Consider the following 14815-nt stretch of genomic DNA (forward strand, 5'->3'; position numbering starts at 1 on the left):
GTCGTCGTCGTGTGTGTGTGTGTGTTCTGTGTGTGTGTGTGTGTGTGTGTGTGTGTATGTATGTATGTGGTTTAGCACGATAACTCAAAAAGCTATGGGTGGATTGTCATGAAACTTGGTTGGGAGGTAAGTAAGCTGCCGCAAATAGTCGGGATGACGGATAGCCACTCTGCGAACTGTGTGCACGCACTACATACATCATTTAGTATTTTCTTTGCCTAGAAGGTTATGTTTTGTCTAGCGTTTGTGTGTGCGTGTATGTGCATATGGTGCAGGACGATAACTCAAGAAGCTATGGGTGGATTGTCGTGAAACTTAATTGGGAGGTTAGGTCTTAATGAGACCTCGAAACGATTAGAATCTATATCTATTTCATATTTCCTTCGTCAAGGAGGTTAAGTATTCCTTAGCGTTTATTTGAGCGTGTATGTATGTATGTATGCATGTATGTATGTATGTATGTATGTATGTATGTATGTATGTATGTATGTATGTATGTATGTATGAAACGTTATATGAGCACGATAACTCAAGAATATATGGGTGGATGGATTGTCATGAAACTCGGTCTTAATGAGACCTCTAAACTATTAGAATCTCGCGAATGATGTTATTATGTTTCCTTTGCCAAGAAGGTTAACAACATGTTTTCTCTAGCGTTTGTGTCATTCTGTATATGTACATGTATGTATGCATGTATGTATGGTATATAGTTTAGCACGATAACTCAAGAAGATATGGGTGGATTATCATGAAACTTAAGCCTCGGTCACAACTCGCCGTACGTGCTTCTGCGTGCTGTCTACGTGCAAAAACGTGGGCAAACGTACGGCATCCGTGCGTGGTGAGTACCGCCTCCGTACGGAATCCTACGGATTTGGGAGCACGCAGACACGCCGTAGAACCTTAAGTGCATGTGATACTTTTTCTACGTGCGGTCTGCGGATTTACCACCCGTGCGTGCGAGTACGTGCGACGCGCGTGCCCCGTACAGCCTATGAGCGTGCAACGTACGGACTCCGTGAGTCTAACTTCACTATTCTCACGTGCAATTGCTGTACGGACAGCGCACGAAGCACGTGAGTGCCACGCACGGTGCTTGCGTCATCCGTGCTTACTCCTCACTTCCCAGTTGACCTGCTCAATGACCACGCAGAACACACGTGCACCATACTAGGTGCTCCGCACGTGCAACGCACGTGCAACGCACCTTATTTCTACAGTATATAAAGACGACTTGACGGGCGACTGCCAACTCGTTTCCAAGATGCCCAGGAAGGCTCAAAAGAAGTCTACCAGACAAGATCCAAAGAAACGGGCCGCGGAAGACACCAGGGCGGCTAGTGATGATGAAGTTATCAGGAGGTGCACGCACTTACAACGTGCGAGTGAGTAAGGAAATCGTGCGCACGCCGCACGTGTAGGTACGGCCTGTACGCGGCAACGTGGCAATCGCACAGAGATCGTACGTTGTAAGCACGTACAACTCACTTACCACTTGCGCAACGTACGATGCACGCAACCGCTGACGGCCGGGCGAGTCGTGCAGACCACGTACGTACACCTTGCGAGTGACGTACTCCCTCGGCCGGCCACCCTACGTTTGCAGAAAAAACGTAGCAGACGTAGCCACGACAAAAACGTACGGACAAAAAGCACGCACGGCGAGTTGTGACCGTCGCTTTAATTGGGAGGTTAGGTCTTAATGAGACTTTGAAACGATTAGAATCTATATCTAGAATTTATGTCATAATATTTCCTTCGCCAAGAAGGTTATGTGTTCCTTAGCGTTTGTGTGAGCGTGTATGTATGTATGTATGTATGTATGTATGTATGTATGTTTGTATGTATGTATGTATGTATGAATGTATGTATGTATGTATGTATGTATGTATGTATGAAACGTTATATGATCACGATAACTCAAGAATATATGGGTGGATGGATTGTCATGAAACTCGGTATGGAGGGTGGGTCTTAATGAGACCTCTAAACTATTAGAATCTCGCGAATGATGTTATTATGTTTCCTTTTCCAAGAAGGTTAACAACATGTTTTCTCTAGCGTTTGTGTCATTCTGTATATGTACATGTATGTATGCATGTATGTATGGTATATTTAGCACGATAACTCAAGACGATATGGGTGGATTATCATGAAACTTAATTGGGAGGCAGCCAGTCTTAATGAGACCTGGAAACTATTAGAATTTCCGCGAATTACATCAGTATATTTGCTTTGCCAAGAAGGTGAGCGTGTATGTATGTATGTAATATTATGTATGTATGTATGTACACATAGTTTAACACATTAACTCAAGAAGATATGGGTGGATTATCATGAAACTTAATTGGGAGATGGCCAGTCTTAATGAGACCTGGAAACGATTTAGGACTTTCTTCCTATCAGCTTGTTTTTCATCATTATTTTCATCATAGTGAACTAGTGACCGTCGATCATCACTCACGGTCAGCCACATTTTGCCTTGCGGGCAGCCTTGATGATTAACACTCTTACAGCGGTCTGTTTGTAGTAATGTATAGATTCCTAGCACTTTGCATTAGAATATAGCGTTTCAGTATGAAATACTCATGTTTTTGCATACTGCATACCCTCTTGTGCATTTAGCCCATCTGGGCAAGAACATGCAATAAAGATTCATATCATATCATATCATATCATATCATATCAGAAGCGAGAGAAGTTGAACCTGTACATACTAGTATACATTAGGGATTAGCCCTTGTAGACTTAGTAAGATACCAGATTCGTATATCACTCTAATTATAACTAGAAATGCTTAATCACTATGATATGTACTTAAACGTACAATAAGGATCTTTCTGCCATTTAGACAACACTCACGACTGACTAGACGTCCTTGGGTAAAAAAAAAAATGCCTGGCTATCTAACCCCAACAATCATTTATTCTGACACGAACAAAAAAAACACGTTTTATTCTAGACAAATTCAAACTTTGAAACGCTGAGAGTATCGCCCGCTAATTATTCATGATCGAAAACAGCAGGGGCCTATCCTAGTGCGAGTGGATCTATATCAAGGACATTATACAGTAAAATGTCAAAGCTACTTTCGTTTTGTATTACGTGTGTACTTTTTGTGGGTCAGCCATCACTAACTATTATATAGTAGCCAAGTCTGCCTGCGCTTACCCTAGTAATGGCATGTAGCATTGACGATAAATACAAACACAAATACGTTAAAGAACCCACTACAGCGTTGGAAAAAGAGCAGGGGCACATATGCATGTCCCAGTGTGCGATTGTCCAAATTCTACAGCCCAATTCTACGGGGTAGCAGAATCAACAAGTTGATGTTGGCTAACTCAACCCCCACAGACAAAAACAAGACAAATGCTAATACCTCGCTTTGCTCTTATGGTGCGTACAAAACAAGAAAGCATGTGGGTCAGCCATGCATGTAAGTCTGCCTGTACTGGGACTGGGCGACCGTGAATGTCATGTACATCATCATGTACCATGTACCATGCCAATATAATACAAACACAAATGCTTAGCTAGCATATATACAAAAGTAACGCCCTCCTTTCTTAGCACTGGAACACCAAAGCTGAAGTGGTACTCAGCACTGGAAATCCAGAGCTGAGACTTTCTCAACACTGGAATTCCAGTGCTGAGGTGGCTTCAGCTCTGGAATAGAGCCATTCAGCACTGGAAACCGACAGCTGAAAGGATTTCAGCACTGGAAGCCGAGTGCTGAGGCCACCGTCTTGAGGCATTGGTGAGATGTGAGCTATGATTATACTTAGGGACTGTACGGTACCTTGTTCTCCTCCTTTGGTGCAAGACGTACGAGCAAGAGAAGAAACCCCGCTGCGAGTACCTCCCCGTGGGCCTCCGGTCCGACGCAGTCCTGGTCTGGGAGTGGTTCCTTGTGACGAGATCCCGGTCCCAGCCCGACCTAAGCTAGGTGCAACCCCTCAGCGTCACACACTTGACAGAAACAGGACGACGAAATCTCTCCACCGTGACTGAGTCGCGAACATAACTCTCCCCATCCCTCTGTCAATGTTGTCGCTTCCAATTAAGAGTCTGGCGAACGTTTTCTACTCAAGGACACCTTTTATAGCAGGAGGGTCGCTCCTAATGGTCTCACCCTTGTCTTTACAGACTGTGACGGAGTCTGTTAAGATGTAGTTATCAGTCCGTCTGTCTGGACGAGCTGGTATCTCGGTTTAGATGTTTAGATGGGGATGTTTGTCCTAAATCAACAGCATACAGGGGGAAACAAACGGTCGTGACAGCTAGGAGTCCGTGACACAGAGTAGCCTGGTTACAGGCCGGCTTAGGGCTCTTTTACCGGCCCCAGTCTAGCCGACCTAGGGGTAGGGTGCTTTACCGGAGATACAGGATGCCAGACCCTGGCTCGACACAATATTCCCTTCGGCCTGGAGAAGCCACAAGCCCCGATCCCAGAGTTAGTACCTGGGGGTCTAATGTTTTTTTTCGAGCTCAGAGTCGATCTGAGGGAGTGTCTATGGCGGAGCCGAGAAACTAACCTGTATACTAGCCCTGACCACAGTCTGGCACCCAGGCTAGCCCTGGAGCCGAGGAGCTAGCCTGTATACCGGCCCTGACCACAGTCTGGCACCCAGGCTAGCCCTGGAGCCGAGGAGCTAGCCTGTATACCGGCCCTGACCACAGTCTGGCACCCAGGCTAGCCCTGGAGCCGAGGAGCTGGCCTGTATACCGGCCCTGACCACAGTCTGGCACCCGGGGTTAGCCCTGGAGCCGAGGAGCTAGCCTGTATACTGGCCCTGACAACAGCCTGGCATCCAGGCTAGCCCCTAGAGCTGAGGAGCTGGCCTGTATACCGGCCCTGGAAACAGTCTGGCATCCAGGCTAGGGCAGGACGCATAGCGGACTGAAGGGTTCCCGTTATGGCATCAAGGCAAACAGTTTCCCGGTGACAGGGCCACCGATATATAGCCACTGCAGCGGTCAGGCGGAATTCTCTCTGCAAACTGTCATTAAAACCGTGGCTGTTGGGTGACCTTCTCTGCAGCACTAGTCTGGATACCAGCCCCTGGATACCACTAGTCTGGATACCAGGATAACTAGGCTCAAAGTTATCCCCTGCACACAGGATAACTTGGAGCTATAGTGTCTTGCGGGGCTGGTATTCAAATTCAAATTACAATACTCATTTTCACCTGAGCGAAGTGAGGAAAGTCGTGTTAAGTGCCTTTCCCACCTTTCCCAAGGGCACAAGATCGGTGGCATGTCAGGACTGCCAGGAGGTCCCGGGTTCAGGAGTCGAACCCGGGACCTCTTGGTTCCGAGTCGAGCACTCTGCCGCTACGCCACACGACCCCACACACCCACACGCCCGTGAACTTAACTGAGCAATCTGTCGAGCTAGTATTTGGTCGCAAACTCCAGGGAAAAGGATACACAAACGTGAAAGACAAACCAGGGCGAACCCTGAGACGTACCGAGGGCGTTATTTACGTCATGGCAATAAGACAGCCAATTTCTCAGCGAATCAAGGTGAAGTCCATCTCCCAGTTCAAAGCAGAGCTGGGACGGGCTTCGCTGCATTGAACTGCCTCCCTGTCCTTGTACATAAGTAAATATGTGTAATACTAGCACCATTGACTTCACTTGTCCTGTCCTTGCACTTGTCTACGTCCATCCCTACCCTACCCTTTGTTTGCACACAGTTACTAACCCGCGCAGCTGCTAATAATCCTCTTCATAGAGGGATGAACAGCATATAAGATGATGATGATGATGAAGGTATTTCCAACGCAAAATAAGCACTGCAATACTTGATATGGACGTCGGGAGGCGCACTTGATCACGGACTATAGAAGAGTAAGTCACAATAGTGTGAAATACCTTTATTGTACATATATATATAGTAACAACTCGGCAACTCTATGATGGTTCATCCAATAACACAATATCCAAACAGTCAAGACCTGTGGGGTCGTGTGGTGTAGCGGCAGAGTGGGCGACTCGGAACCTAGAGGTCCCGGGTTCGAGTCCTGACATGCCACCGATCTTGTGCCCTTGGGAAAGGCACTTTACGTGACTTTCATCACTTCGCTCAGGTGAAAATGAGCATTGTCCTTTCATGTATTTGTCCCCTGTGTTGGTGGCGGCATTATAATATAAGTTGAAAAAACTTGAGTGTGCCGTCACCACGTCTGGTGATTACATGTTGGAAAAAAAAAAAACCAGTCAAGACAGAAGTGTCATGAGTCTGGTTTACCGCTCGCCACCCGATCTGGAGTGTATCAGACTGAGGTTTAACCGCGGCGAGAGTTATCAGTACTTATCAGTACAGTTATCAGTAGTTGTCAGCGGCTCCCTTATCAGCACTAGTGGACGCCTCAGCTGTTACCCCACTTTCTCCGGGAATGTGAGAAATGAAAACACTTGTCTTCCGCGGAAAGACGGAGGTGGAGAAAGGTGATCAAATACAAGTGTGATTTAATGGATAACGTTATTTATGTATATGCCTAAGTTTTAACTGTTTATTATTTGTGCTTCTATCTTACATGATAAGTATGTATTTGATGTGTACGCTATCAACATACTCGCTACCTAGTACCTAGTACCTAGTGATCCTGTAATAGTTATGTTCACCTTCTGTTCAAAAGAAACATATTGTCTTTGCTCTGTTTCTTCTTCTCTAAACTATAAACGCCTGGGATCGTGTGGCCTTGGATTTACAACACATGGTCGTGTGGCATAACAGCAGAGCATTCGGTTCAGAACCAAGAGGTCCGGGGTTTGAACCCTGTCATGTCACTTCACCCAGGTGTTAAGGAGTATGCCAGATTAATCATTATCATGATCGTAGGCATTAAAAACAATAAACAACATGGCCTGCTGTTACCATGTCGTGATGTTCAACTACATTATACAGCAAGCGTGAACATGTTTGAATGTGTCAATATATGAATATGTTTGAGTAGGAATAAACAGAAAAGTAATTAATTTTAGGCTAGACTGTGTGAAGGTAAACATTATGCATTTTGCTCTTCAAATAGAATCTTTCTTGTAACACTTATTTCTCTTCTTGGAATTTATTTATCTATTTCATCATAAAGCATTTCCTTTACAAATATTATCTTTCTAGTAACACTTGTTTTCTCTTCTTGGAATTTATTTGTCTAATTCATCATAAAATGGCTGGGTATACGGTAGCCCATTCAGCTTGTAGAACCTGATTTTCAATGGGGCCCTGTACACATTTACACAGGACAAGACATGTTTACATTTAGTCAAGCACCAAAAGGTGGACAACAGTCAAATAAATCCAATGCGTCAAAACAAAGGCATGTACATAAATAAAAGTCGTCATAAGGTTCCAATGTCACCACAATAAAGACATCCAAGTAAATTTGACTGAAAGTCAAACAGAAAGATTTTAGAACCCTGAACCAGACGTCTGTTACCATGGTAACAGGTTCTACAGCCGATAGTCGATACCCCAAGGTGTTGTATTAAATCATAATATAGCAATTGTGAATATGTTTGAATGTGTGACCATTTGAAGGTAAACATAATGAATTTGCGTTACAAATGTTACCTTTCTGGTTGCAATAATGTTTTCTCTTGTTGGAATAGAAGGTAGACACCTGGACTCATATAAGAGACACGCAGTTCGCTCCCAGACCACGCGATACCGGCCGGGGGTCACCCCGTCCTGTCAACTGTGGCACGGATCCGCCCGTCACAGTTCCACGTCAACACTTGACCAAACAAACGCGAGGAGACCGCAGGGAAACTAAAACAACCTGGCGTCCGGATAAACTGCTAACCTGGGTATTCCGTTACCGGCGGGGACTTTATTGGAAACAGGAGATCGAATAGTGGACATCCCAACTACTAAGTACCTAATACCAGCCCAGAAGAGAACAAGAAATAGCCATGCCTTCAAGTACTAGAGTTATCAACCAAGGATTGAGGTGTTCAAGAATTCATTCTTTCCTAGAACTATCGCAGAGTGGAACTCGCTGTCACCAAGTACAGTAGGGGCATTGTCATTAGATAGCTTTAAACAATGTCTAGAGTTAGAAGTTCCAGGGTTAGGTGTAACAAGTCGATCGGTGTAATATAGCCAGAAGCCGCCGCGCCGCGTGCCTGCAAAGCCGGCGTGTTACGCCGAAAGGCGGTTATACCGGCTATACAGATACAGATACAGATACAGATACAGAGTGTGCGAAAGGAAATATTCCAAATAGAGTATCGGGGCGGCCTTTTAATTTTCACGGCCACAAATCTTCCACACGGCTATGTCGGTCTTCTCAAGCCGGAAACAGTCAGGGTGGCCTGTTAAGGAAAAAGGCACCCAGTCGACCATATATCAAGTGTGATGTAGTTACCGTATTTTACAGAACATAAATTGCTAAGAAAGAAAATCCCTCCCAATGGATTGAGGTCATGCATGTCGTTTGTTTCCTCTTCGGCATCCTTTCCACTAGAGGTAGCCTGGGTCCCAGGCGGTTTCCGGGGCCTCAACTCCGGATCCAGGGCCAACATGCTACCCTGGGTGCAAGACAGTTTCCAGGGCCTACACAGGCCAGCTCCTCAGCTCCAGGACCAACATGCTAGCCTGGGTCCCAGACGGTTTTCAGGGCCTCAACAGTCCAGTTCCTCACCTCCGGATCCAGGGCCAACATGCTAGCCTGGGTGCCAGGGTCTACACAGGCCAGTTCCTCGCCCACAGGGCCAGTATTCTAGCCTGGGTGCCAGACGGTTTCCAGGGCTACACACAGGCCATTTCCTCGCCTCCGAGCCCAACATGCTAGCCTGGGTGCCAGACTGTTTCCAGGGCCTACACAGGCCAGTTCATCGCCTCCGTGTCCAACATGCTAGCCCGGGTGCCAGACTGTATTCAGGACCTAAATGGGCCAGTTCATCGCCTCTAGGGCCAACTCGCTAGCCTGGGTGCCAGACTGTTTCTAGGGCCTAAATATACGCAGTTCCTCGCCTCTATGGCCAACATGCTAACCTGGGTGCCAGACTGTTTCCAGGGCATACAAAGACCAGTTCCTCGCCTCTGAGCCCAACATGGTAGCCTGGGTGCCAGACTGTTTCCAGGGCCTTCATATAGCCGGTTCCTCGCCTTCTGGGCCAACATGCTAGCCTGGGTGCCAGACTGTTTCCAGGGCCAGTTCCTCGCCTCAAGGCCCAACATGCCCTCAAGGAAATTATATCACAGCCCCCCTCAGTTAGTCTGGCATCCAGGCTACACTAGATGACAAACGCGGAAAGACTAAAAATGATATCGATGGGACCCTTTTTTATGATTGCCTTGGAAGAGAATTGGTTATGTAGTAATTATGTGTTAGGGACCCTTTTTCATCTTCTCTCCATGATTGTAACATGTCACATGTGGAGCATCAACAGACAGAAGACTTCATAATTAATGAGAAAACATGCACTCATCTATCTGGGAAAGAAAAAAAAACACAAGGACCAACCCTTTTCTTCCAACAATATAATACGTTTATTAAAGAATATTAGAAAAAAACATGTATCATCTGCCAAACACATCAAATTACAAGCAGTATAAAGAAATCAAGTAACATTTGGAAATCTGATAATACGTATACATACGTACCTCTAAAATTCTAAACGTGTTATTATATTTACACTTGAGTTTCCTAAGAAGAAACTAAAACAATTAGTACGAACTACAAGACAACACCGTCTTCTGAATTCTCTATTAGGCCACAGCATGTAAATTTTATGTATGACATTCTATGCGGACTCCAAATCTAATGCGACAGGGCGAAAAAAACAAGGCGACCAAAAACAAGATTCCTACATGTTTAAATTTTGGCATCATAACCTTCTTAAACAAGAAATGATTATACCAATATTGTGCTAGGTTTACTTCCACTGAAACATGTCACTGGCTTTGAAAAATTAGTTTTATCAAGCCTTGTTTTCAATTTCGTATGCCCCACTTTAATTTTTCACATAGACCTTGATGATTTTCCCCAGATCGTGACAACGTGACACAGTGTCCCTGTATACGTGATGTCTAGACCACCTGTCTTTCTAGAGCATTGCCCTCAGTCTTATGATTAAGTGTGGGGGTGGGCAGTCCTGGCCGCATATGTCTTTATACAGTTTAATAATAAATCAAATCAACTGTGGGGGTGGCGTGAGCGGTTGGTCGGTGGTGTCAAACATGTACGTCTCTCCTAAAGCCTTACTGCAGTGGGTTCGTGTGGCGTAGTGGCATAGTGCTCGACTCGGAACCTAGAGGTCCCGGGTTCGAGTCCTGACATGTCACCGATCTTGTGCCCTTGGGAAAGGCACTTTACATGACTTTCCTCACTTCGCTCAGGTGAAAATGAGTATTATATTGTCCCCTGTGTTGGTGGCGGCATTAATATAAGTTTTAAAAAACCTTGAGTGTGCCGTCACCACGTCTTGTGATTACATGTTGGAAATTATAAAAAAAAGCTTTACTGTCACACAAGGCCGGCCGTGGCTGCCTCCCGAGCTTTCACAGACCACAGTTGAAAGTTTGTTTGGTTGGGAGTTAATCGTGAGTAACGCCACCTGCGGTTGGGAGTTGGCGCGGCGAAGTCGCCTCACCCTTGTCTTTGAAAAACGACTGCGCAAGCCGAACATAGATTTTGAAAAATCAAAGCCAAGAAAGCCATATATTCTGTTTGGATGCCATCAGATGGAACTTGAGTTAGAATACGAAAAATTCCAAACTAATCCCAACCCAGCGCCGACTTTGCTGGTTGGGAAGCAGTCGGGAGCAAAATCGTGGGAAGGTCTTGTCTGTTGGCCAGGGGCATACCCTTCGTCCAAGATATAACATGTTTAGTACATATCTTTATATGGTATCACCTTCACCTTCATTGTCATTGTCTGGCGAATTGGATTCCTGGTGGCTGGCGACGTCGTCAGGGATGGTGCAGTAATAGTGGCTGTGGGGAGGGTCCGGGGACGGCGGGGGAGAGTCATCACTCACCAAATGGTCGGGGATGGTGCAGTAGATGTGGTAGTCATCGGGCACCGGGTCTGGCGCGCTCGGAGCTTCAGCAGTAGGAGCCAGCGATGCACGGCAGCACCTTCCGGCCAAAGCCGGCACCTTTCTACCATAGCGGCAGAAAAGGCCGACCAGCGCCAGACACGACAACACAGCGACGTTGATGACGACGTAACCGCTGTAGTCTGTCCCCTCTCCCGGCTGGCTTGGATCGAGAGGATCAGTTGTTCTGAAGGTCGTACAGCCCAAGTGTTCTCCCTCCATTGCTTCCTCTGATGAACAGCTTCTCGAAGAGAATGCCACGACGCAGATTTTGTACACGGTGGAAGGCCTGAGCCTGGTCATATTGTAAACCTCCTCTTTCGCCGAAACCAAACGCTTCTGCTGAAGGTTTTCAGACGTTATGCTGACCTCCACGTAAGCGTCACGACAGGAGGGTTCCGCGGTGCGAAGCCAGTGCAGCGACACGGAGTTGTTGGTGATCTTCTCCACGAAGTAGCGAGATATCCTGTACGTGATCCGGGCGCCTTCTTCCGTCCGATTTGCCGTTGTGGATAAGTTCTGATCAGAGGTTGACGTCGGAAACCCCTGCTTCTGTATCATCTCGGTGCTTGTGGTGAATGTATGAGTCACCGAGGGGTTCTGTGGACACAGGAGTGTGTCGATCCAACGACGACACCCGCTCTTGCCTTTGGTGAGTTCTCGCGGAAAGTCCACGTCACATATCTGCTGACGGTAGACTCCTCTCTCTGCCTGGGACATGTTGGCAATCGCAGGCAGTACTCCATCGTCACGTACTACCGTGTCTCCCTGCGGCGTTACCCACTGCAGCCGAGTGCTCGGTCTCCTCACCCTGGAGGGTAGATTCACGTCGGAACCTTCCTCGTAGAAAATCGTCAGAGGAGACACAACGAGAGGGTTCCGCGCGAGCTTCTTGCACCAGGGCTGGTGATGGTACCCTCCGCGTTGGCAGTCATCACAGCCCTCGTACATGTAGCACTTCTGGAACTGACCGTAACGAGAGTTGTCGACGTCCACCACGGTTAGCGCTTCCTTCAGCGAGTACAGATTGGAGTCGCAAAGGAGAGGATTCCCCGCCAGTTCGTACTTAGCTCTGGTCTGCATGTTTGGTAGTTCTGGCGGAATGGTGCTGATTCTGTTGGCGTTCAGCTTGACTTGCCTCAGGAATGGGATTCTGATGTTGGCCAAGGGTCCGAGGGGAAACTGTTTCAGCAGATTGTACGAAATGTCGAGAACCTTCAGCTTCGGTAGTCCGAGGAAGGCGTTCTCCGATATCTCCGAGATCCTGTTGCCGCTCAGCGCCAGCACTTCGAGAGACGGGATGTGGGAGAACACCTCCGGGTTCACAGCCGTCAGGAGATTGTCCTTGAGGTGCAAGCAGAGTAAAAACGGCAGGCCCTTGAACACGCCGGGTTCGAGGCTAGCCAGCCTGTTGCCGGACATATCCAGCTCGGAAATCCTGTACCACGTGTTGAAAGTGCCGATCTCGACGTCCACGATCTCCCTCCCGGCGAAGACCAGGCTGCGCCGATCCTCCCACTCCCCAGTACTCAGGAGCTGGGGCAGGCTTTTAGCACTCAAGACCGCCCCCTCAGTCCCGCTTCCTCTTACACAAGCGGTCTTCACGCTCACGATTATCATTAGTACGAGAATCGTGCTGGAGACGAAACTCCTACGGTATCTCTCTTCACCACAGCCCATCTTGCTCGGCTCCCAATTCTTCCTTGCCTCCCTGCCTAAGTGCACAGGACAGGATCTGGCCCCTTGCTCCCCTCCGTCTGGTTTCTCCAGACCCACTCTGTCCACGCCAAGAGTCTCGAGTGCACAGGACAGGATCTGGTCCCTTGCTCCTCTCCGTCTGGTTTCTCCAGCCAGCTCTGTCCACGCCTTAGTCTCAGCTTCTCGTAGCCCTGCGAGGGGTAATATGTCTGCCTTGTGTAGCACGTTATGACGCGCGCACAATACACACACACACTATCACTGGTGTTTCATTATCTGAAGAAAACATTAAAGACCCACGGGGACCAGTTTCATTCATTCGGTTCTCTCTGGATCTCTACGCGCAATTACTAGTACCAATCACGCTGTAGTTCATGGATAGGGCGAAGTGGTCTACCGCACATGCATTAACCATGAACACACGTGCGCACACACATGAGATGGTAAATGAATTATTATTAATTCGATTAAAAATTAATTCATATTTCTTATGAAATTTGACAAACCATGTATTTTTTTAGTTCTATATGCTCGTACATCTATAACTGCGTCAAGAAGCGAGAAGTTGAACATGTAAATAGTAGATCGCATTAGTATGTATGGTATAAGTGTCATTGCTGTTCCTTTTCCTTGTCTATTCATGACCTGTACTTAGCTTGTTAGAGCACAAACGTACAATAAAGGTCTTTCATTCAATTCATATCGTACGATAGCACATTGAAATTTTGTTTCTAAACATGAGCTACACTCATCTGACTTCATTTATATGGATGACATCCGCTAGGGCATTGGTTTTCTTCCATTTCCAAAGAATAGTTTGCGGCCATACTGTTCCTTTGGGTATTTGGAGGATGACAGAGATTGAAAAGAAAAGACGACGAAGAAGAAAAGATCAAATTGTGACGTTAGAGAAACTCATGATTTGCTAACCTCGTTTCTGACACTGTATCAAAAAAAGAATTATGCTAGCCCTTATCGTTTTAGTAAAGTTAGGATTCATCCTATAAAGGCTATATCTCCATTTCGTCCTATAACGTTGTGTACAATAGTTGTTGCCATAAATTGTTTGTATGGCCTCAGACGGTGCAGGCCCACCTGCTGAATAGAAGGTGTAATCAAGTAGTGACAGGTAGTATACCCATCGCTGAAATTGCCTCTGTGTTGTTTATTGTAGTTATTCATATCACCAAGGAAACGTATTTCCGAGTTGTGTCATTCGATGCACCCAGGGGGGAAATCACCAGAGGTAAGGCCACACCACCTTAATTTTATGGATGACATCCTCTGCGGGGGAATAAAAAAAAAGTCAAGCCAAAAATAAAAATGCTTCTAAACCACAGCATGCAATACAAATCAATACAAAGTTATTTTGAATTTGCGGCAGTACTTAGCGACGTATACGACAAGCTGGCACATGCTGGCTTTTTGCGGAATCTATGAATCGGCACTGTGCGTATGTACTGCATGAGGTGTTGCGACGTAGAGCTTTGGTGCCATCGGTGCCATCCTACAGGGTTACCACCGGCTCCGTATTGTCGCTAACTACCATGGACTACCCAGCCTAGAGCCAGGCCAGACGTGATCTTTTGTTTTTGAAGAACAGACGAAAACCAATGCGCGCGTGGATGTCATCCATAAAATTCAGTCTAAGCTATCAACATGAAATTGAATGAACGATACAAGAAACAACAACGGTTCACGTGTGTCATGATCAAGTCATCACGTTGTGTGCCATGTGACGCCGGAAGACGTTACTTTCCTCTTTAAGAGGGCCTGCATGGGGGGGGGGGGCGACAACGCCCTACGCTGAATTCGGAAACCTCTCCATTACGCTTAACGATAAATTCCAAATGGCTACAACGCATTACGCAGAATTAAAACGGAGAATACGCTCTACGCAAAATGCGCCAAATACGCTCTACGTTAAATTAGGGCGGTCCGTCTACGCTGTACGTAGAATTAAAACGGCCGATTACGGTATACGGAAAAGGGCATGTGGGCCCCCTTTTAATAATGAAATTGCAGAAGCAAGAAGCAACGTCGGGTAGTTAATTATGA

This window comes from Branchiostoma belcheri, unplaced genomic scaffold (assembly GCF_001625305.1).
Source record: "Branchiostoma belcheri isolate BF01 breed outbred unplaced genomic scaffold, Haploidv18h27 scaffold15, whole genome shotgun sequence".
Classification (NCBI taxonomy): domain Eukaryota; kingdom Metazoa; phylum Chordata; class Leptocardii; order Amphioxiformes; family Branchiostomatidae; genus Branchiostoma; species Branchiostoma belcheri.